A 21,873-nucleotide genomic window follows, 5' to 3' on the forward strand; every position below is an offset into this window, starting at 1 on the left:
TCTGCTAATCTTTGTCTGCTTTTTAATTTAGTTATAAGAATAGCATATTTGTTGTAAAGATACTGGAGTGCAGTATTAAGAGAATTAACATAGCCTTGCAAAGAAGTACAATAAAGCATTGGCATGTTCTTATTGTTCAGGTAAAGAGTTGAATAATTGATTATTGAAATGCTTCATTATAGGCTACCAGAAAGCACATGTGGGTAGGCCTAAATCCCCTTCCATGGTAGACCTGGACGATGCTCATCTCAAACAAGGTAACCATGTTTTATTAGGAGATTAGTTTTAGGACTCACACTTCACCATGGTCCCAATATGTAGGTATGATCTAGACATCAGTGTGTGTGTGTGTGTGTGTGTGTGTGTGTGTGTGTGTGTGTGTGTGTGTGTGTGTGTGTGTGTGTGTGTGTGTGTGTGTGTGTGTGTGTGTGTGTGTGTGTGTATTTTAGGGCTTAGTGTTCACCATGGTCCCAATATGTAGGTATGATTTAGACATCAGTGTGTGTGTGTATCTCAGGGCTTAGTGTTCACCATGGTCCCAATATGTAGGTATGATTTAGACCAGTGGTTCCCAAACTGTGGTCCGTGAGGGTACTGCAGGTGGTCAGGGGAAAGGCAAAATAAAATGTAAAATAATATTTTTTACCTTCATTTTACCAGGAATCCCCATAAAAATAAATAAAAAGTAAAAAGAATATGTAGGCCTATATTGATATAAAATTTAAATTAAATTGTCAGGTTAATGTGGGATTACTAAAATCGGCTAGTGGTGCTCGGCCGTGACGTTCAAGTTCAGTGCCGTTAGAACCACAACATGGATCGGTGGATAGCAACAGGTTCTCTGAAGAGGAAAGCGGCAGAGGCAAATATTTTGCCATTATATAAAATATTTGTCTGATTAAAATTTCACCAACAGTAATTCTGGATTGCCTCCACCAAACAAGTAAATAGGAAATAAGCAAATCAGAATACTGCACGCCAAAACAGCAGTATGCGCGCAAGCGTGAAACGCTAGTGTTTCTTCTTGCTGCGTATCTTTTACTGGGGTCTCCAACACGTCGCTTGATTGGAGGTAGCTCGTCAAGGGGCCGTTCACATATCGTGTCTTTTGCGCTCTCAAGTTCATTATTTCATGTAGGCGCGCGGCGCAGCGAGATGAAAACACCTCAACTTTTCATAATGCCGCAAACGCACCGCAGTTCATGTGACAAAAACAAACAAATCAACTTCATCCTTTCCGTAAACATTGAAAGCTCAGCCAATGAAGAATGTAAGAATGCACGTGCACCTAAACACTACGGGTGTTTTTCTCTTCTCCGTAAATTAATCTTGTAGCAGAGCTACTGCAAGCGTTTTTCGGTGGTGGAAATCTATTAGCTACTAAGCACAACTAAGTTGTGGAGATTGCGCATAGCAACGACAGACGGCACGGGAAAATCGGACCGAATTTTACTATTAGCTAATAATAAAAGATAAGCTAATGTGCATCGATGTAAATGTCATGTTTTTTGACTCATTCTTTTTATAAAAATGATTTAAAGGCTGAAATATGTGAAGTTTATCTTTTTATAAAACCTTTTTTTGTGAAAAATGATTTAAAGGCTGAAATATGTGAGGTTTATCTTTTTATAAAACCTTTTTTGTTAAAACTTCATTTGAATTTCATTTTACTATATGTGCCTATAGGGGTGGCAGGGGATGGCAGTTGTTGGCGGCAATGTAAGTATCTGGATGTTTGCCGCGGGGCGAGGGCTTCGATTACCTCTCTCTTTTTTGACCATACATGTTTGCATCCCTGAAATGAACCTGATTATGCCCTCGGGCGCTTGAGTAAATAAATAAATAAAATCTGTGGCAGCCGTTGTGTGCAGTAAACTTTCTTTTAACAAGCTGTTGTACTGATGTGATGACCAGTTATAGTTTTAATGTTAGTAAGCCTATTTAGAGGTGCGGATTAATTCAGGAAGGACTGTGTGTAGATATATTTTATTATGTGTGTGTGTGTGTGTGTGTGTGTGTGTGTGTGTGTGTGTGTGTGTGAATAAACACAGTTTATTCAGTTTTGAATAAAATAAACTAAAATTCGTTCTTTAAAATAAATTAAATAAACTTATTAGTAACTTAGGCCTAGTACAAAACAAGGCAAAAAAACCAACAAATAAATACTATAGCAAAAACGCTGTTTGGTATAAAAATACAGTGGAAAATTAAATTAATCTAATTTTTATATTGTTCAAAAGGAAAATTAACAAAAACGAACAATTTACTAAATGCACATGGCACATCGCACAACGCCAAAACTTAGAATAAAAAGAAGGCGGCAAACAAATCAACAGCCTAAGTATTTGATTAAATTGTTTAGAACAACTAGGCTATATTTAAGACAAAATGTGGAACAAATAGGCTAATTTAAAGAACACTAATACAAATCAAAAATATCAGAGGAAAGCCGCAAACTGCCATTAAGACGACGGATGAGTCTTGACCTGAAACAACAAATTGCAAACATCAGACTAATTTTTCTTACAGAATAAAAAACAACTTCTGCATTATATAAAAACGAATAAATAAAAATAATATTTATTTATTTGTATAACCTACCCGTTATAAAAATACCCGTTTTTTTATATAGCCTAACGGATAGCAAACAGAAACACTACAAAAATGAAATTAAGCATTCTTACCTAAGCTTTCAATTCGATTTTATTTTTTTCATATTATGTGAGAGGAACACCAGCTTGTCCACATTGTTGGGAAGAAGGGAGCTTCTCGACTTGTTCACAATGAAGCTGGCCTTTAAAAAGATGCGCTCTGATGGAGTGGATGTGGAAGGGATACAGTGGAGGCGTTTAGCTGCTTTAGCGAGCTTTGGATATCGATGCTCATTTTTTTGCCACCATGCCAATGGTCCCGAATCAACCTTTGTTTTATCTGACAAGTACATTTTTAGTTCATCCTTCTCTTCTGCATGCTCCTCCTCATCAATGGCAACCAGCATGGATATCTCGGCCTGCTTTTCCTTTTTCGGTTCGGGCTCACCCTCCTCTGCAGGGCTAATGCTGTCATGATCACTTTCTGGCGCAGCTTCTGTAGATAAACTTTCTGTCAGATCCGACACTGTGGAGTACGCATCTTCTCGTTCATTTTGGTCAAAGAATGACAAGCTCTTAAAACGTGGGTCTAAGACAGCAGCTTGTATATAAATGCTGGTCGCAATATTTTCCGTCAGTTGCCATCTCGTGTCAATTTCTTTTGCTAGCTCTGTCTTTAGTGCTTTTGTGGTGGGACTGTCTTTGTTGCGCAGCACCAAATGGCGTCTCTTCATGTTTATTAACATGGGCAGTGTGGCAGATAGGGATGCGTTTAAATCCTGAGAAAGCAGCTCAGTGAGAGTGATCATAAGCTTAAGCACTGCGACAGTGTCCTCCGCTGTCAGCCATTGTGCTGTTGTGAGATCTAGACATCGTTCAGACCGTTTGGTAATTTCAGGGTCTGACAGCACAGCTGTAACCGGCCATCTCTGTTCCAAGAGTCTCTCCAGCATGAAGTACGTGGAGTTCCATCTCGTGGAGACGTCTTGGATAAGTTTGTGTTCTGCAACATTCTGCTGCTTCTGTTTATGAGTCAGAGCTGTTGTAGCCTTGGTACTTTTCTTGAAATGCCCCACAAGGCGTCTAGCAGCAGGTGATGCATCGACATATGGGGTCAGTTTTAAGAGCCGCGTTTATGCATAACTGTAACGTGTGCCCCGCACAACGGACGCCTTTCGCATTACCCCAGGATGGATCATTAGAAATCAGTTCTGTGCACAACACCATATTAGCGGCATTGTCATGTACGACTGCTACCCTCTTTTCTCCAGGTATTTTAAATTCTTCCATCACTTCACCGAGTTGCTCTTTTATGTTGGTAGCTGTGTGGCTCTCCTCCAGCACTTTTGTTTCCAACACAAAATAATATAGTTGCCAATCTTCAGACATGAAGTGTGCAGTAACGGTCATGTAACCCTCAATCTTAATAGAGGTCCATGTGTCTGTTGTAAAGCTGACTGCTGTACAACTTTGTATTTTCTTAACAAGAATTTCTTTAGTCGTGTTGAATTTGCTTGTAAGCCATGCATTATTGTGTCGCGTTTGGGAATGGTGTAGCCTGGTTCGAGGAATTCAAACATTTCTTTGAACCCGTCACCACGGACAACGTTGATTAGTCTCATATCAAGCGCAATGAAATCGTAATTTTTTCACGTGAATTTTTTTTTTTGCGACTAACCGACTAATGAAAATGTAATCGACCAAGCCCTCCTCATATCAACTAACATTTAGTCGACTATTTGGGGGCAGGCCTAGAATGAACACAGGGAGCGACATTAACACTTGTCTGCTTGTCCAGGAAAAGGGGATTTTTAAGTTTTAAGTGAAAGAGTTTTACTTGCCCGACCGATCGAAACGCGAGATGGTTTTGATCTAATACAGTCAGTGTAAACAATGGATAGTTTCTGGAAGCTGCGCTGCCTGTCTATTTGTGAGAGAGACATTAGTGGAGAAATCAAAACAAATGAGCCCAACAGCTCACAAAAAAACTCACAGAAGAAACATACTGAGGTAGAAATGTTTTATTTATTTATAATATATGATATAGTTAAGTAACATAACACGATTAAGGGCTGTTCTATAATATCCCGATTGCAAATGTTACATTGAATTTAAAGTTTAATAAACAAGTAGCCTAGTTTATATGTAGTAACTTACATTTTAGATGCAATATTGACTGGTTTTGTTCTATTTCACAGACGAAAATAGTTACAAAAGAAAAGCAACACTAAGCGCTGTGTTTTGTTACTGAATGATTCATTATTTTGAACGAATCGTTTTAATGAATGACTCGATTCATTCATTAAGATGGTCACTTGACGCCACCTATTGATTTATTGTTTAAAGGTATCATTGATTTTATTTTTTATTTTATTATTTGTTTAAACATTAATCTCATAATATTTTACAGTTGTAATTTTGCAGTGCAAATTAATTTATTTGATAACAGCCGTTTTTATTAAAACTGAATTTGATCAAATGTAAGAATTTGACAAAACATATTTAGTAAGGTTTAATAAATTGTCCTTTATAAAGGTAAATAACGCCCTGTTGACCCACTACAACAAATTACTTTGTAAACATGTCACCTTTTTCACCACTTGTGAGTTTGCAGGTCTGTTTAATAGTTCAAAAAGTACAATAAATGTTCAAATTTCGATTTTTTTAAGAATTGTTGGAAGGTGTCTGTTAATAAATGCAACACGTTCCCAAAGTCATGTGAAATAATCATGTTACATATTCGTGATTCCAATACTGACCAAAATAATCGTGATTATGATTTTTTCCATAATCGAGCAGCCCTAGTATGATCTATCAATCCCGTCTCGTGTTTGCGTTCACACTGAAGGTGGCAATTTCCCGGGATCAACGCGTGTGTGAAAGGGCCTCGTGACTGACAAGCGCCGCCTCCCCACACAAAAGACCATGCAACTGAGGGTTCACCGAAAGTTGTCATCCAGACAAGTAGAGAGAGAGAGAGAGAGAGAGAGAGAGAGAGAGAGAGAGAGAGAGAGAGAGAGAGAGAGAGAGAGAGAGAGAGAGAGAGAGAGAGAGAGAGAGAGAGAGAGAGAGAGAGAGAGAGAGAGAGAGAGAGAGAGAGAGAGACGAGGAAAACAAACAAGCATGGAAATGGAAATTATCGCGGCCGGAAAAATTATTGAGCTCATTTTTTTTTATTGTGCGATTAATTGAATTATTGACTATCGCGACAGGCCTGAGTGTATGTGTGTGTATCTCAGGGCTTAGTGTTCACCATGGTCCCAATATGTAGGTATGATCTAGACATCAGTGTGTGTGTGTGTGTATTTCAGGGATTAGTGTTCATCATGGTCCCAATATGTAGGTATGATTTAGACATCAGTCTGTGTGTGTGTGTGTGTGTGTGTGTGTGTGTGTGTGTGTGTGTGTGTGTGTGTGTGTGTGTGTGTGTGTGTGTGTGTGTGTGTGTGTGTGTGTGTGTGTGTGTATCTCAGGGCTTAGTGTTCTCCATGGTCCCAATATGTAGGTATGATCTAGACATCAGTGTGTGTGTGTGTGTGTGTGTGTGTGTGTGTGTGTGTGTGTGTGTGTGTGTGTGTGTGTGTGTATCTCAGGGCTTAGTGTTCACCATGGTCCCAATATATAGGTATGATTTAGACATCAGTGTGTGTGTGTGTATCTCAGGGCTTAGTGTTCACCATGGTCCCAATATGTAGGTATGATCTAGACATCAGTGTGTGTGTGTTTATCTCAGGGCTTAGTGTTCACCATGGTCCCAATATGTAGGTATGATTTAGACATCAGTGTGTGTGTGTGTGTATCTCAGGGCTTAGTGTTCACCATGGTCCCAATATGTAGGTATGATCTAGACATCAGTGTGTGTGTGTTTATCTCAGGGCTTAGTGTTCACCATGGTCCCAATATGTAGGTATGATCTAGACATCAGTGTGTGTGTGTGTATCTCAGGGCTTAGTGTTCACCATGGTCCCAATATGTAGGTATGATTTAGACATCTGTGTGTGTGTGTGTGTGTGTGTGTGTGTGTGTGTGTGTGTGTGTGTGTGTGTGTGTGTGTGTGTGTGTGTGTGTGTGTGTGTGTTTGTGTATCTCAGGGCTTAGTGTTCACCATGGTCCCAATATGTAGGTATGATCTAGACATCAGTGTGTGTGTGTGTGTATCTCAGGGCTTAGTCTTCACCATGGTCCCAATATGTAGGTATGATTTAGACATCAGTGTGTGTGTGTGTGTATCTCAGGGCTTATTGTTCACCATGGTCCCAATATGTAGGTATGATCTAGACATCAGTGTATGTGTGTGTATCTCAGGGCTCACTTTTAAACATGGGGCCAATATGCATGATTTAGACTTCAGTAATTTGGTGGAAAGGGAGTTGTTGCTCAACTTGCCTGCTCTAGATGCATTACATTTATGGATACGCAGTATCTTGAGCCCTTTTGAGCCATGGCACTCTCAAAAACAGAGAATTATTATATAGCATTGGTATGTAACAATATTTTATGGGTCTTAATGTTAATGTTCTCTCTGGCTTTGACTGATTTGCTTTGTATTTAAGGAATTACATTTAATTTTTTTTTATTATTATTAGGCATTAAAGGTCCCCTGACATGAAATTTTCACTTTCTGAGTTTTTTAACATTAATATTAGTTCTCCTAGCCTGTATTTGGTCCCCTCGTGTCTAGAAATTTCAGTCGGTGTAAACCGAGTTTGGGCTATCTTTCTCTAGCTGTGAGAAAATGAGATCTCAGACGGGCTGATCTTGAATCTCCCCTATATGACGTAATATAGGGGAAAGGTTACCTCCCCCCTCTCTGCTTTGCCCGCCCAGAGAATTTGAGCCGCCCATGAGAAAACGAGCTAGGAAGTACGAACGCACGCGCGCGATCTTAGTTTATCCTCAAGAGATCATGGCGTGTGACCGATTAAGCACACAAGTTGAATAGAGAGATATAATGGCTTGCAAAACGAGCGAAGCATGGAAGTTGATCAGTGTTCGGATGTACAAATGAACACAAAGGTCTTTTTTAGTTCCTTCATCCGAGCCTCTGAAGAAACAATGGGTTAATTTTATTTTCTCTGGAAATGCGCCGATACAACCTCCCAAAGTTTTGGATGGTCCAAACATTTCACCGACGACTGTTTGCTCAACTTGAGCCAATACAGAGCTGGCCTCGATGAACGTCTGAAAATAAATCGATCGAGCTACCAAGCAACAATTCAAGTTCAAGTTCAGAAAGGTAGGCTAATCTTTCTCTCAAAATCGTTCAATACTGTTAATGCATCAGTAAGCCAGTGACTAAAATATCACCTTCACATCGTTTCTTTTAGTAGGATAAAAATAATCTTATTTAAATTGTGAAAAAAATATTTACAGAAATCGATCAAAGAACAATTTTTCACACAGCGCGAGTTTATCTGGACAACTCGTTATGAAATCAATGACGCACGTGACTGCACAACGAAGCTCTTACTGTATGTACATCATCGTGTTTGCATTGGTGAAAGCATTAGAGAGAGTGCAGAAACTGCGTTGCAATGATAAGATCTTCAATCTCGTGATCTACAGACTGTCATCTGCTTGCATCACAGCAACATATGTGATGGGAATAGATCTAATTACTTTAAAAACTTCTCACGATTCGTTAATCTCGATAGCTGTATTAGTAAAAACGTATAATAGCAGTAGAAAAGGTATTCGAGAGAATTTCACATGTAATACGTAGCTATTTCATATGCACGCATGTCAGCCAATCACAGCAGTGGCCGCGTTTACACTGAATCCCACAGCAGACACGCCCCTTCAAACAGAGTGTTCAAATCAGAAGCTAAAATCAGGCTAGGAAGAATGCCTTTTATTTCTAAATTATGACTTATTTTTGTTTGTTTTTGCACACAAAAAGTATTCTCGTCACTTGATAAACTTAAGATTGAGCCACTGTAGTCACTTGGACTATTTTAACGATGTGTTTACTATATTTCTGGGATGGCAGATATCGATTACTTAGAAGCCTATGGAGGAGTGACCCAGCTCTCAGATTTAATCAAAAATATCTTAATTCGTGTTCCGAAGATGAACGAAGGTCTCACGGGGTTGAACAACATGAGGGTGAGTAATTACTGACAGAATCTTCAGTTTTGGGTCAACTATCCCTTTAAATCGATTTGAGTTTAAGGCTTTAAATTGAGTTTATAAAGTCGTCTTTGTTTTTTACAAGAATTGTTAAAAACAAAATTTTGTTGGGGCGTCAGTTCTAGGACCCTAATGCCATTGCCTAAGACGGAATGTTTTCCAAGTTTTTTTGTTTGTTTTTGCAATTGGGATGTTGTGTTATAATAAATTGGTGCTACAGCAATAAAACTGATCTTGTGAATTCAGTAGTGGATCTGTACTTTATGTAATAGGTTGCTCTTTCCTTCTATGATAAATAAATTTAGTTTTAGTGAGTGTCTCGAGAAGCACTATTACTGCAAAACTTTTTTTTTTTTAAAGGTTTTTTAGTGGGTGGTTTATTTCAGCATGTTTAGAACTAAGAAATGCAGATTAAATGGACAGCTTGCAATGGCGACTGTGAAAGGTGTTTGTTTTATTGCGCTGTCTCACGTCAAACTCTACTTCACAGCAAGGGTTAAAACATTTTTTTTTTAATCAGTATGATTATCTTGTTCTTAACTCACTCAATGTTCACTATGTGGCCAATATGTAGGTATGATTTAGACATCAGTGTATGTGTGTGTGTATCTCAGGACTCTGGGTAAGCATGCATTATGGAGTTAATGTGAAAAAACTGGTTTGCTTTAGTGCAGAATAATGGTGAAACCAACTAGTTTAAAATGAAAATGAGCCAATAAGTGGTCTTCTACTGCCCTCTGCTGGCCATTTTACTTCTTAAAGCTATTTTTTTTACTATTATTATGGATTGGTAATATAGTTTAATATTATTAAACTATATTACCTACATATTCAAATAAACTAAATTAGATTGTATCAACTATATTAAATTAAATTAGATTTTCACAATAACATGCCAAAACTGTGAGTGTGTAAGCATGCATTATTGAGTAAACATGAAAATTTGAGAATTTTTTTCAATAAAATTATATGAATATAATGAAAACTAAAAATTGAATTTTAAATGGGAAACCTGTAATATGCATTTTTTAACCTACCATTTATTTAAAATATCTATAGCTATAACAAAATGTGTTTAAGCATTTTTATTAGAGTTAATATGAAAAATGTGCCATTAAAAAACACATGGAATCAAACCATGTAATAGAAAAACAAAACTGTATTTTAATGCCAGAATAATACAATGTTCTTTTAAAAACAATGCATATGAAAATAAGTAACATTAACAATAAATTAATTTATTCAGGTTCAATTGTTTGCATATTGAAGAATGTCTCTGTGGTATCGTTTCATTCATTTCAATTTTTTGCACATATGGAAGAAGAAAAGTATTTGCATTAATATATGTTCAAAACTATATTGCATATATATATATATATATATATAATCCATGAGACCTCCGGCTTGGAATGGCTGCAACTCCCTACCTAAACCACCTAGATTCTTGTGGGATAGCTTGTTTGAAAGGTCCCATCCTCATCTAGCTTCACAAAGAAATATGTGAAATGCTTATAGACCATTAAAGTATATTTGCATAATGACACATCCCAATAGCATTGAAAAAAACAGCAACAACAACATTTGTGTGTGTGTGTGTGTGTGTGTGTAAGCATATGTCTACATATGTGTGCAAAAGCACCTGTGAAAACTTTTTATTAATAAGTATAATGGCCAGCAGAGGGCAGTAGAAGACCAATTATTGGCTCACTTTCATTTTGACAGACCTGATTTTCACCAGTATTCTGCACTGAAGCAAACCTGTTTTCCATGTTAACTATAAGACAATAATTTTTTTTTTATCAAAGTGTATCACTTCATTGCTATTGACACTTCACATCAATGCTAGCAATGTGGAAAATCATGGTAAATCACGATAGAAACATGGTAAATCATAGTAAATAATAGTATTACATGGTGTATCATGGCAAATAATGCTAGCAATGTGATGAATCATTGTAAATCATGCTACAATCCTGGTAAATCATTCTAGAATGTGGTATATCATGATATAATATGGTAAATCAAGGTAAACTGGTAAATCATGCTAGAATCATATTAAATCATACTGGAATGTGTTCAATTGTGGTAAATCATGCTAGAACAGGGTAAATCATGGAGAATCATACTGGAAATTGGTATATCATGGTAAACTGTGGTAAATCATGCTAGATTCATGGTAAATCATACTGGAACATGGTAAATCATGCTAAAACATGGTCTATTCCATCTATGATGTCAGTGGTTAAATGTTTTCTACATAAAACTTAATGTCTTTTGATGCTTGTGTGGTTAAAAATCTTCAATGCCTTAACTGCTTGAACACCGCCAAATGCTGCTTGCAGCTTTAATTATTATTATTATTATTATTATTAAAAGACACAATTAAGACAATACATTTGGTGGACCATGTGTCAAATTGTCACTTGCCATAATGTAGCCATCAGATATGCATTTAATTGTCTGCTACCACAGCAAATCAATGTCTGCTGTTTTCTAACATTTCTAACAGTTACGAATGATGCCTATTGTCAAGTATACAAAAAAAAACCTCATGGCCCAGAAATAGACTGGGTGAAAATAACTTATTTTATCTTTCTATGCAGATCAAAAACAGCAAATATCTTTTTTTTTTATGAGTGTAAATATGTGTATGTGCGTGTATAACAGCACAGTGGTCTCTGATGTACAGTGTAGTTGTTGCTTCTTCTGTCGAACACAATCCTCATGAAATCCCACCAGCATCTTCTCTGTATAGCGTCCTTTTTTCAGTCTAGCCACAACACAACTGCCACCACATGTCTTGTGCATTGGTGAGTCCACTGAGGTCAGTTCATGACAGCACTGAAACAAAAATGTTAACTGAACAGCTTCAATGACTACCAGTGCCACTGCTGTGAAAAAACATTTTGAGTGAGCTGTTTAAAACCCTCAAAGTCATAACAGTGTTCAAACATGGGGTGGTATAGCTTACAAGTTAAAGAATGGACTGGTACCCCAATGAATACATGTTTTGTGTTCAAATCCCAGGAGGGTTTCATGGACACAACTGAGCAATGCAATTAATCCCAGGTTGCTTCTATGGATCTTGAGGCCACAGCAGAACCGTGCAGCACACAGTATAGTGGTGTTTCCACTATAATGTTTATAATATAATAACTTAACATAAAAATGTATAGTTTTATGTTAAGTTATAGTTCATTTATAGTTGTCTTTGTAAATAATTGTTGGCTTATGAAGCTTTGGAGCAGCTGCTGTGACGCTGTACAAACACTTCCAGTGTGAATACTCATGCGCGTCTGCAGCTGCAGTGACAATGTAGTTACGCTGATGCGCTGCTCAAGCGCCACTCATCCTTGCCGTGTGAAACAGCAGTAAGACAACCTACATCTCACACTAACAGTAGCAGAATGATTGTTGTACATTAATTTCATTTATTTTCAGATTAACTAAAATACATAGGGAAACAGCTCAGGGAAACGAGACACAGCTGACGAGACTAACAAGGTAACAGGTGAGACAGATGAACTAATGAGGGTTACCATGGAAACAAATGAGTGGTGGGAAAACAGAACAAAGGAAGACATGTGACTTATGAAAATACAAACAAACACTGACACATGACACCTACACTGTAGGAATTTGAAATGCTTTAGTAATATTGCACTTTTTACTTTTTTATCATCAATGATCTATTAAAGGGGTCTTATAATGCACACTCACATACAAAAAACCACACACTCGGGTTTGATCTGGGTTATGCTATGTAGCTGTCTGTGTATTTCATAAACTAAAAGAAAGTTTATATATAATATTTTCTGGCTAGTTAACTTTAGTTTTGTTTTAGTTTTTTATAATAGGCTACACCATATGCTACTTCCACCCAAACTGAATAATTAAAAACAAGTTTAAATGGGTAGTTTAAATTTTCTGTAAATATTTTTGAGTCTTCATTTTCTTTTTTTGCCTACTCCAGTTCCTTTTTTTTGCCTAGGCCTTCTTCAGTTCTTGTTAAAACTCAGTAGACATGCTTATCCTGTGCATTTTTGGCACTTTTTGTGTTAAATCAAATTTATTTTGTCCATCAAATGTGTGCTTTCACTTTAATTGAGCGTGAGCAGCACAGCAAAAATAGACTCGGCACCGAAACCCCCGCTTCACTGCTGCTCACGCGACGCTCCTGCTTGACCCCTAAAATCCTCTGGATCCGTCTACGGCGCGGATGCCGGAGCTAATCGCAACCATTATAGTCAATGCTCTTAAGTCCACCAGCTGCGGACGCAGCGCCTCTCAGAAGCGTCCCAGAAGCGTTTCTCCGCTCCGCTCCGCAGAGAATAGGTAGCGGGTCTATTTTCGCCGCTTGCCGCGTCAAGCAGCACAGAGTACATCGTACCAGGCAGGAAGTCAGACACAGAACGGCATAGAGGATCCGGTAGATTTTCAAAATAAAACACCCTGTGGAGACCAACGCTCCGCTGCTGAAACGCGTCTTAGTTCCAGTGGACTTTGACGCCGAGCTAGGGACGTATCAAAAACGTGGCGCTGACGTTCCGCGCCGTAGACGGATCCAGTGGATTTTAGGGGTGACGCTCACGCGCTGCTCCTGCTCGCAGTGTGAATGCACTCACTGATTAACATGCACGCCGGAAAAAATATGCGCTGCTCACGCGCCGCTGACACTTGCGGTGTGAAACGGCCGTGCGTTGATGCAGCTCATCAGCCTTAATGTGGTTCTTAAAGACACTCTTATGTTGGCAAAACAGTTAAGTATTCACTGCACAATGAAACAGCATTTTATTCTAGTAATGCATTTATTAAAAATCAATATTAACATCAAAACTAAAAGTGTGTTCTCTGTTGATTTGATAAATTCAGCTGAAGATACGCAAAGAAATAAATGAAAATACATGTTTTTCATTAAGTTCTTTAATGAGGAGTTCAGTTGTATAACAATGACTTGTCACCCCCAAAAAATAAAAATTATGCAAATAAATACATAGGTAAATAAAAAATAAAATAAATGGACTGCATTTATTGAATCGGTTAATTTATTAATAATGCCTCTCAATTACATATGGTCAAAGAATTATATCAACATCACAGCATATATTTTCACGAGTCATACGTCGTGGAGAAAAAAAACGGTGAATGCTCGATCCATCCCTGTGTCTCAACTTCTCCTTATTCCATCACTTGAAGAAGACTTACTTGGTTGTAAGGGTTGTGATCATATACTTTCCATCTCCAAGAGAAGAATATACTGGAAGGAACACCATCCTGAAATGTAGGAGATGCTCAAACCACTCTTGCAACAGTGCTGAATGGTGAAATTGGAAACAACTACACAATTTTGCTCAATTTGCTCCTGATCATCCTGCAGAAAGTGGATTTCATTGCGGGAGTTTAAAAAATGTAGGAGCCTTTTTGTGTTTTGTGGCCCCAAGACAGAATTGTGTGCCACAGCACCAGTGGATTGTAGCACTTGTTGTCCAGGGACATTGACTGTGGCAAAATGTTTATATGGGCTGAACTCTTTGTCCAGCTTCTATCAAGGAAAGACCATTGTTTATGACATGGTTAATTAGGTTGGTTTTGAAACTCATCTGTACCCTATCATTATACCTCTCCTCCCTCCTCTTACACTTTTCTTTCCACTTTCCCTCTGTCCATGTGTTCTTATACAGTATATTCTTCTCTTGCTCTTTCCACAAATACTATTGCCTTCGACTCTAACCATCTCTTCTCACTCTACTCCTCCCTCTTCTCCTCTTCCTACATCCTCAGCTCTTCTTGCTTCTCCTATCCTCAACTCTTCTTACTCGTTCTCCTCTTCCTATACCATTTATTCCTTTCCCCTCATCTCTTTGTTCCCTTTCAATATTACCCTTCCTCTATCCTCTCCAAAGCCTCTCTTACACATCTTTCTTTTCCCATTCTTAATTTTTTTGTTGTTTTCCTTTTCCCCTTTTATAGTTTTTGTAATTAAGATAGCTGTGCAAACAATTAGGATATTTCGATTCCTGTGTTATTTGTATTACTAACTCACCATATATTAATTTGGGGCTAAGTGAGGATATTCCAAGCACAACTGAGAATTTAACAAATAAAAGAGTTTTGTCTGTCGTGTTTGGGAAAATGCTGCACACATTTGTGTTTTTTGTAAAAAAAACAATCAAAAGAGCTACAATCGTTTTTTCCAGATATATTACAGTTTTGGTTGGCTGTATGAACTACTGTGAAAACATTTGAGAATTTTGTGCGGAATGTTTTGAGAAATTGATTTGTAATTTGCATGAAATGAAGGAAAAGTTAAAACCTGTTTAGGACATTTACAAATTGTTCAGGTTACTGTGTTAACTGTTTTGAGAATGTTGACCTGAGTTTGGAAAAATGTGTCAAATCGTTAGAGAAAAACATTAAATAAATTATATTCGTTTGAACTTTCCAGTCATCAAAGATCCTGAAAAAAAACCAGCTGCCACTAATTCTCTATGTCAGTAAAGTTATTTAAAGAACAAAGGGAACAGAGAAAACTACTAACTACTCTTTGACTAAAGCACACTTGTGGCTTTAATAAGGATTAATCTAATTTAATTTATAATTTATGCAGTGCGGACTATTTTATAACCCTATTCAATTTCTGTATATTTCATACCTATTAGACAGGAAATGTACAGGTAAATATGACATTTATTATGGGTTTAAGTGAGGATTGTTTTAAGTTCACTTTAATTAAAAGTTATATTTTTTTTAAGCTAAAATTTTGGCGAAAATCATTTTCATCGAGACATCAGTAGCTATATTAATATCAGTGATACTGGCCTTCATTCTTAAAAAGATGCCATTAAGATACAGCCGTAATACTTGAAAATAAATGGTTCCATTGAAGATAAGTCCGTCTTTACCTCCCTCCTGCTGCTGAGGTTGCTCCTACCTCATAGTTCACATGTGACCTAACCACAATCTCTCACAATCTCTCCGCAACCCGACCATACGCGCCAACCCGTTTGACTAAGCCTGTCGAGCCCCACTGCCGTAATTAAAGCAGGTTCAGTGGCAACGGTTCCGTATGGCATACTAACTGTCCGAACACCAATCGTCATTCACGCAAAATACACAGGTACATAATATTACAATGCAAACTATACAAATAAACCAACAGACTCTTCGAGTTTTCAAGAATTCTTCGAAACCATAGCGTGGCAGCCTGTACACAGCCAGTCAGAATCTTTCCGTCTCAACCACAGCCAGAAGCTGCTCCTCTCTGCTGCTTCAGATAAGTTCTTTACTGTGCGACGCAACTCTTGGCCACTGAATCCTCTCTGAGGAACCGGGTTGTACAAATCCTCGACAACCCACTTCCACTGGATAAACCCAGACTCTCCATCCTCGCTGTTCTGCTTCAGTGGCCAGCTGAGCATACCGCAGTTTCTTCCTCTCATATGCCTCATCTACAGCATCCTCCCATGGCACTGTTAACTCTATCAGCTGAACAATGCATGCTGATCCAGACCACAAAACAATATCTGGTCGGAGGTTAGTGGTGGCAATCTCAGGTGGAAAAATAAGCCGTTGATCAAGATCAGCCAGTCCCAAGCAGCTTCCAGTTGTCCTGGACGAGAATTGGTTTTAACATCTTTTCTTGGTGGTTGCTCGCCTGGGCGGAGGAATATTGTCTTCTGTGTGTAATGTTTTGCTAGAACAGGTGGCAACTTATTGGTCATGTTACGCTTATCTTCCAATGCTGAAGCCAAACATTGCAGTACTTGGTCATGGCGCCAAGTAAACCGACCTTGGTTTGCTCCTTGATTTAGAAGGCTTAAATTGCATTTGTGCTCATTCAATGTTATCGGTTAACTTACCAAATAACCAATTAGTGCAGGCTACAGTTGTAGTCATGGTTGTCATGTCATCCATGTATGCTCTGATTGGTGGTAGTCGCATCCCAGAAGCCAAGCACTCTCCTCCTACTACCCATTTTGATGCCCTAATGATTACTTCCATTGCCATGGTAAAAGCCAGTGGAGAAATGGTGCCTCCTGCCAGGTAGGTTGACAATCTCTGAGCAATAATGCTGAAGAAAATCTTACCTTCGACGTTTAATAGTGAAATAGGACGAAACTGACTGATGCTTGTAGCATCTTTTTCTTTGGGTATAAAGACTCCACCTGCTCGGCGCCATGCTCTAGGTACAACCTGCTTTTCCCATGCCACTTTTTTCAATTTCCAATTCGTAGAACTCCTGAAGCACTCTTGTACACTCTGTACGGAACTCCATTAGGCCCTGGAGATGATGAAGCCCTTGCCTTTCTCACAGCCTGCTCTATCTCTTTCCACTTAGGTGCACAGACCTCCATTTGGTATTATTGTGGATTGATAGTTGGGATGTCTGACGGAAGTGACATAGGCTCATGCCTTTTTGCATCTGTATGCGTTTCCTCCAAATATCACTCTAGCTCAACCCTAGATGTTTTTAAAGTGCCATTATTCTCAATGGTGAATAACTTTATGAATTTGAATGGATCTTTATAGAAATTAACCCTCGCACGCTCCTTTTTTTAGCATTTCCGTAGGCGCTCAGCTCTGCGTAATTTTGCAAGCTTATCTTTTATGGCCCTTTGTAAGAGATTGAGTCCCTCCTTCTTACTTTGTTCTGCTCTTTTCCATTGCTTCCTCAGCTGTCTCCTTCCTCTAACTAACCCTTCAATTTTCTGCTGCCGTCCAGACATTCCAGGAGTAGTTTGTACTTTTTCCTTCCTTTTTTCCACACCAAACCTCTCACTTCCATATGCGTAAATGTCCCCAAATTTATCCAGCTTCTTTTCAAGTGTACCAGTTAATCTTTCCAATGCAAAGCATAGATCTGCGTTTACCTTGTCCCATGCAGTTTTCTCACAAGCTCTTAGCCATCTAACTCCAGGCCTATGCCCGTTGAGGTTCTTTTCTCTCTTATGCTGGTTAGTCTGACCGGGTTCACAAGAATCAATGTGTTCATCACTAACTGTGCAAACCCTCCTCTCCTCTATGACAGGGGTGCTGATATCCTGCGAACTGTGGTTTGCTTCCTGTCGCTGGATTTCATTCGACTGACTTGACTGACTTCGTAAGAAGTACTGATCAAATGCGAGGCCCTTGTCCCTTCTCTCTCAAGCATTTCATTTTCCCTTGATGAATCTTCAAACCACTGACCGTTGTCGTCCTGCTCCAGCCACAGACACAAGCTTGGAGTTCAATGACTTTGCTAACTGCAGAACCTGAACTAGTCTTTTGTGAAGTACTCTCCATACTCCTATCCATTTCCATTCCAAAGTCGTTAACCATGTTGTCCAATATTGAGTCATCTTCCGCCCCTGCTCTCGCAGACTCTAGGGGTATTTTTCTCTTTAATTTTTCAGAAGCCTTGGGCGGGTGTCTCCAGCATCCTGTAAACACAGAGCTGGATACTGCCGACAAGGGTAAATAACCCTAACCAGCCCCATTGGGGTCTCTTTCCTCCTGTCAATGCTTATGAATGCTTATTATACATTTAGTTTATTCATTTTCTTTATTGTACTTATCTTCCAGACTATGTACATAATTGAATATACCTTTGTGGCCCATTCATCTACCACCAATACAAAGAATTAATCTGATCACCCGTCTCCTCATTATTGGAGCTCTTACCGGCACCCAGAAGGGTTTACTCATCCATCACCTAATCAGAACCTAACAGCCCAAAGCCTCTCCAACAAATTGGTCCTTCGAGCCGGATAGAGTATTCCCTTCTGAAGTTATGGACTTTGATGAGGAGATGATTGAAGGAACTCGCCCTAAGCGCCATACTCGTCCTTCATCTTACCTACAGCAGTATGAGGTACATTATAACCGAGGCAGACCTGTCGCTGAGCATGATGTACCACACACCTGGGAGGCACCTGTCCACCGGACTCCTTCCCCATCCTTACGCCATTGCCCCTGGTGGTGACCTGGTATGTTCTGGTGGCTCACAGATCATGTCCTCGAGTTATAAGCCTCCACAGCATGTTGTATTTCCTCAGCGATTCTTCCGCAGCTACTCAGTCACGCCCTCCTCAACATTACGCTCCTGATGTTTGGGGATTTCCTCCCCCTCCTAACCGCACGTCAGTGCCTATCTCCCCACGGTTCACCTCTGTGACTGCTTATTCGATTCCTCCAACCTTAGCGCCAAAGGCAGAACCCAATCGACCCCTTGTAGCACCTGCTAGGTCTGAATATGTGTACAGAGGTCCTACCCCTACAATATATAAGTTCATCCGGCTTGATCCGGGTGAGTTTGCCCGTCTCCGGATAGCTTTAGAGAACCTGCTCCCTCCAGACGGGACGGAACTTTTTCAAATACCAGATCTTAGTTAATCATCTTAGGCTTGAGGAGGCTAGAATGATCGCGTATGCTTATCTGAACTCCCTTACCCCATTCACTGATACAAGGGCTGAACTTCATGAGAAATTCGGCCAACCGCATAAGCTTGCCTTAAGGTGGATCTCTGTTGTTCTTGAGAGTCCTGACATCAAGCGAGATGATATATCTGCCTTCCAAAGGTCCGCTCTCCAGGTACAGTCATTAGTGGGCCTACTGAGAACCTTGGGACGCGACGGTGAACTGGAGCTGGGTTGTGGGTCCCATGTTGCGCGCCTCCTCTGTAAGCTTCCCCCTGAGCTGCGCGCTGACTTTCGTCGCCATATGTTCCACCAACCCGGCACGACCCCTAATCTGGTTGACCTTTCGAACTGGCTCAGTTACGAAAAATGGTGCCACAGCTACGATGCCGAGCCGATGTCTAAGGTCTTTCACGCTAAGCCAGACTCTGGAAAGAGAACTGTGACCATCCTGCATGGGGTTGGAGAACCCCCGGTTGAGACTCCGGGCTCTCAGAAGGGTCCCGTTTCACAAACTAAGCCTTCTAAAGTGAAACGTTAGTGTCCATTCTGTGATAAGACTGAGCATTACCTGAGCCAGTGTGCATCCTTCAATAAGCTTACCTCCGACCAGGTCAGAACATGGATTCGTAGTAACAACCGTTGTTGGCGATGCGTTAGGGCACACCATGCTGCTCAATTTGACCTTAAAAAGCCCTGCAACCTCTGCAAAGGCACCCATCACCGACCCTCTTCATTAGGTGAATTTTGGTCTATCCCCAAGGGAGGATTCAGCTCAAGTGGAGAAGAGTTGCCTGACAAATTCCTCTCCAGGACGGCTCATCCTGGATAAACCCTCTGTCGGTGGTCGAGTTATGCTCAAAGTGATTCCTGTAAATTTACATTATGAAGATCGCACCCTGGACACCGCTCTTCTTGATGACGGCTCGGAGAGGACTATTCTGCTCTCCACTGCAGTTAAGGCCTTGGGCATCAAGGGTGTCCATAAGATCTACCATTGCGGACAGTGAGAGACGATTTTCAGGTCCTTCATGGTTCTTCCATATCCTTTCAAATCTCTTCCCTCTGTAAACCCCAAACGAGTTATAAGATCAATCATGCCTTTACAGCAGATCGTCTTAACCTATCACGCCAGTCTTACCCTGTAGAACAGCCTCGTCAGAAGTACTGACATCTGTGGGGGCTTTCAATAAGTACACTTACTGAAGTCCAGCCTTTATTTCTCATCGGTTCCGATCAGCCCCATCTCATAATTACGAAGGAGCCTATTCGTTGGGGCAGCTGGGTGCGCCAGCTGCAGTTCATATGCGCCTAGGATGGACGCTCCAGGGCCCCATCCCTTCCTTGGGGTGGCCTCCTACAGCACGGCCTGTTAACATCCATGGATCCAATTCAGGACTAACTTTTCCAGAACGTTCAACGCCTGTGGCAGTTGGATGCGGTTCCACAGTGGGAGGGTAAAGATGTAACCCGGTCCAAGCAAGATCACGAGGCTCTTCAGCTGCTTGAAAAAAAAACACTCTCCCATCAAATGGAGGGCATCAATCAGTTAACTACACCTTTACTGTGGCAAAAGGACATGCCTTTTTTGAATGCAGAGGCCTTTTAAGCTTGCAAGGTCAGTCCTACCTACCCTTCGCAGTGTAGAAAGGTGTCTGCTGAAGGACCCTGTAAAAGCTGAGGTCTATAAAGAGGAAATGAGGAAACTCATTGAGACAATAGCTGTTCGTGTAGCGACTGACCCTTTACCTGATTTGGCTGAATGCTGGTACATTCCTCACCACATTGTTAGTCACAATGGAAAGTTCCGCATTGTCTTTAACTGCTCCCATTAGTATCAAGGACAAAGCCTCAATCAGTACCTGTTGCCAGGGCCCACCCTTGGGGCCTTGCTGTTGGGCGTTCTTATCCGATTCAGAGAACATCCTGTGGCAGTGAGTGGGGACATCAAGGCGATGTTTCACCAGGTCCGCCTTCTACTCCGTTTCCTTTGGCGGGACCTGAAGATGGATGAGGAACCCAGGATTCTTGAGTGGCAGGTACTACCCTTTGACACGACCTCCAGTCCATGCTGTGCAACCTACGCACTACAACGCCATGTACAGCAACATCCCCAGACGGATGAGGCGATTCGGTTTTCGGTGGAGAGATGTTACTATGTCGATAACTGCCTGCAGAGCCTGCCTACTGTTGATGCAGCGCGAAGTTTGATTGATCGACTATGAAATATCCTTTCTGGAGCTGGATTTGAAATTTGCCAGTGGGCCTGCAATGATCCTGGTGTGGTGAGTCACCTACCAACCAATGCCCAAGCTGTGAGTGTGGAACTCACAGCTTTGCCAGTGGATGCCTCCGAGTAGGCATATGGAGCGGTGGCTTACCTCCGTACTACCAACCCTAGCAGACAAGGATGAACTGCGGAAATCTGCCTTCTGTGGGATCAGTACCTCCCCCTCCCTCTTCTGGCAACACTGATGGATGGAACTACCACACCTGGCAGGAACTATTGGACGTGACAGCCCAAGAACTTCGAACTACCATTTCTCCAGGGACCTCTCCACAGGCTGAGGACTACCATCAGGCTGAGCTCCATATCCTCAGACGGGTGCAGCAGGAATCCTTCCCTGAGGATTATAAAGTGTTAGGGAGTGGAAAGTCAGTCAGGTCCAAAAGTCGACTTATTACATTAGCCCCTGAAATGGATCCATCCAGTAGTCTGATCAGGGTAGGAGGTCTTTGAGGAGAGCTGCAGGCATTG

This window comes from Siphateles boraxobius, unplaced genomic scaffold, assembly GCF_051911475.1.
Source record: "Siphateles boraxobius isolate OS27281-9 unplaced genomic scaffold, OSU_SipBor_1 53, whole genome shotgun sequence".
Taxonomy (NCBI): Eukaryota; Metazoa; Chordata; class Actinopteri; order Cypriniformes; family Leuciscidae; genus Siphateles; species Siphateles boraxobius.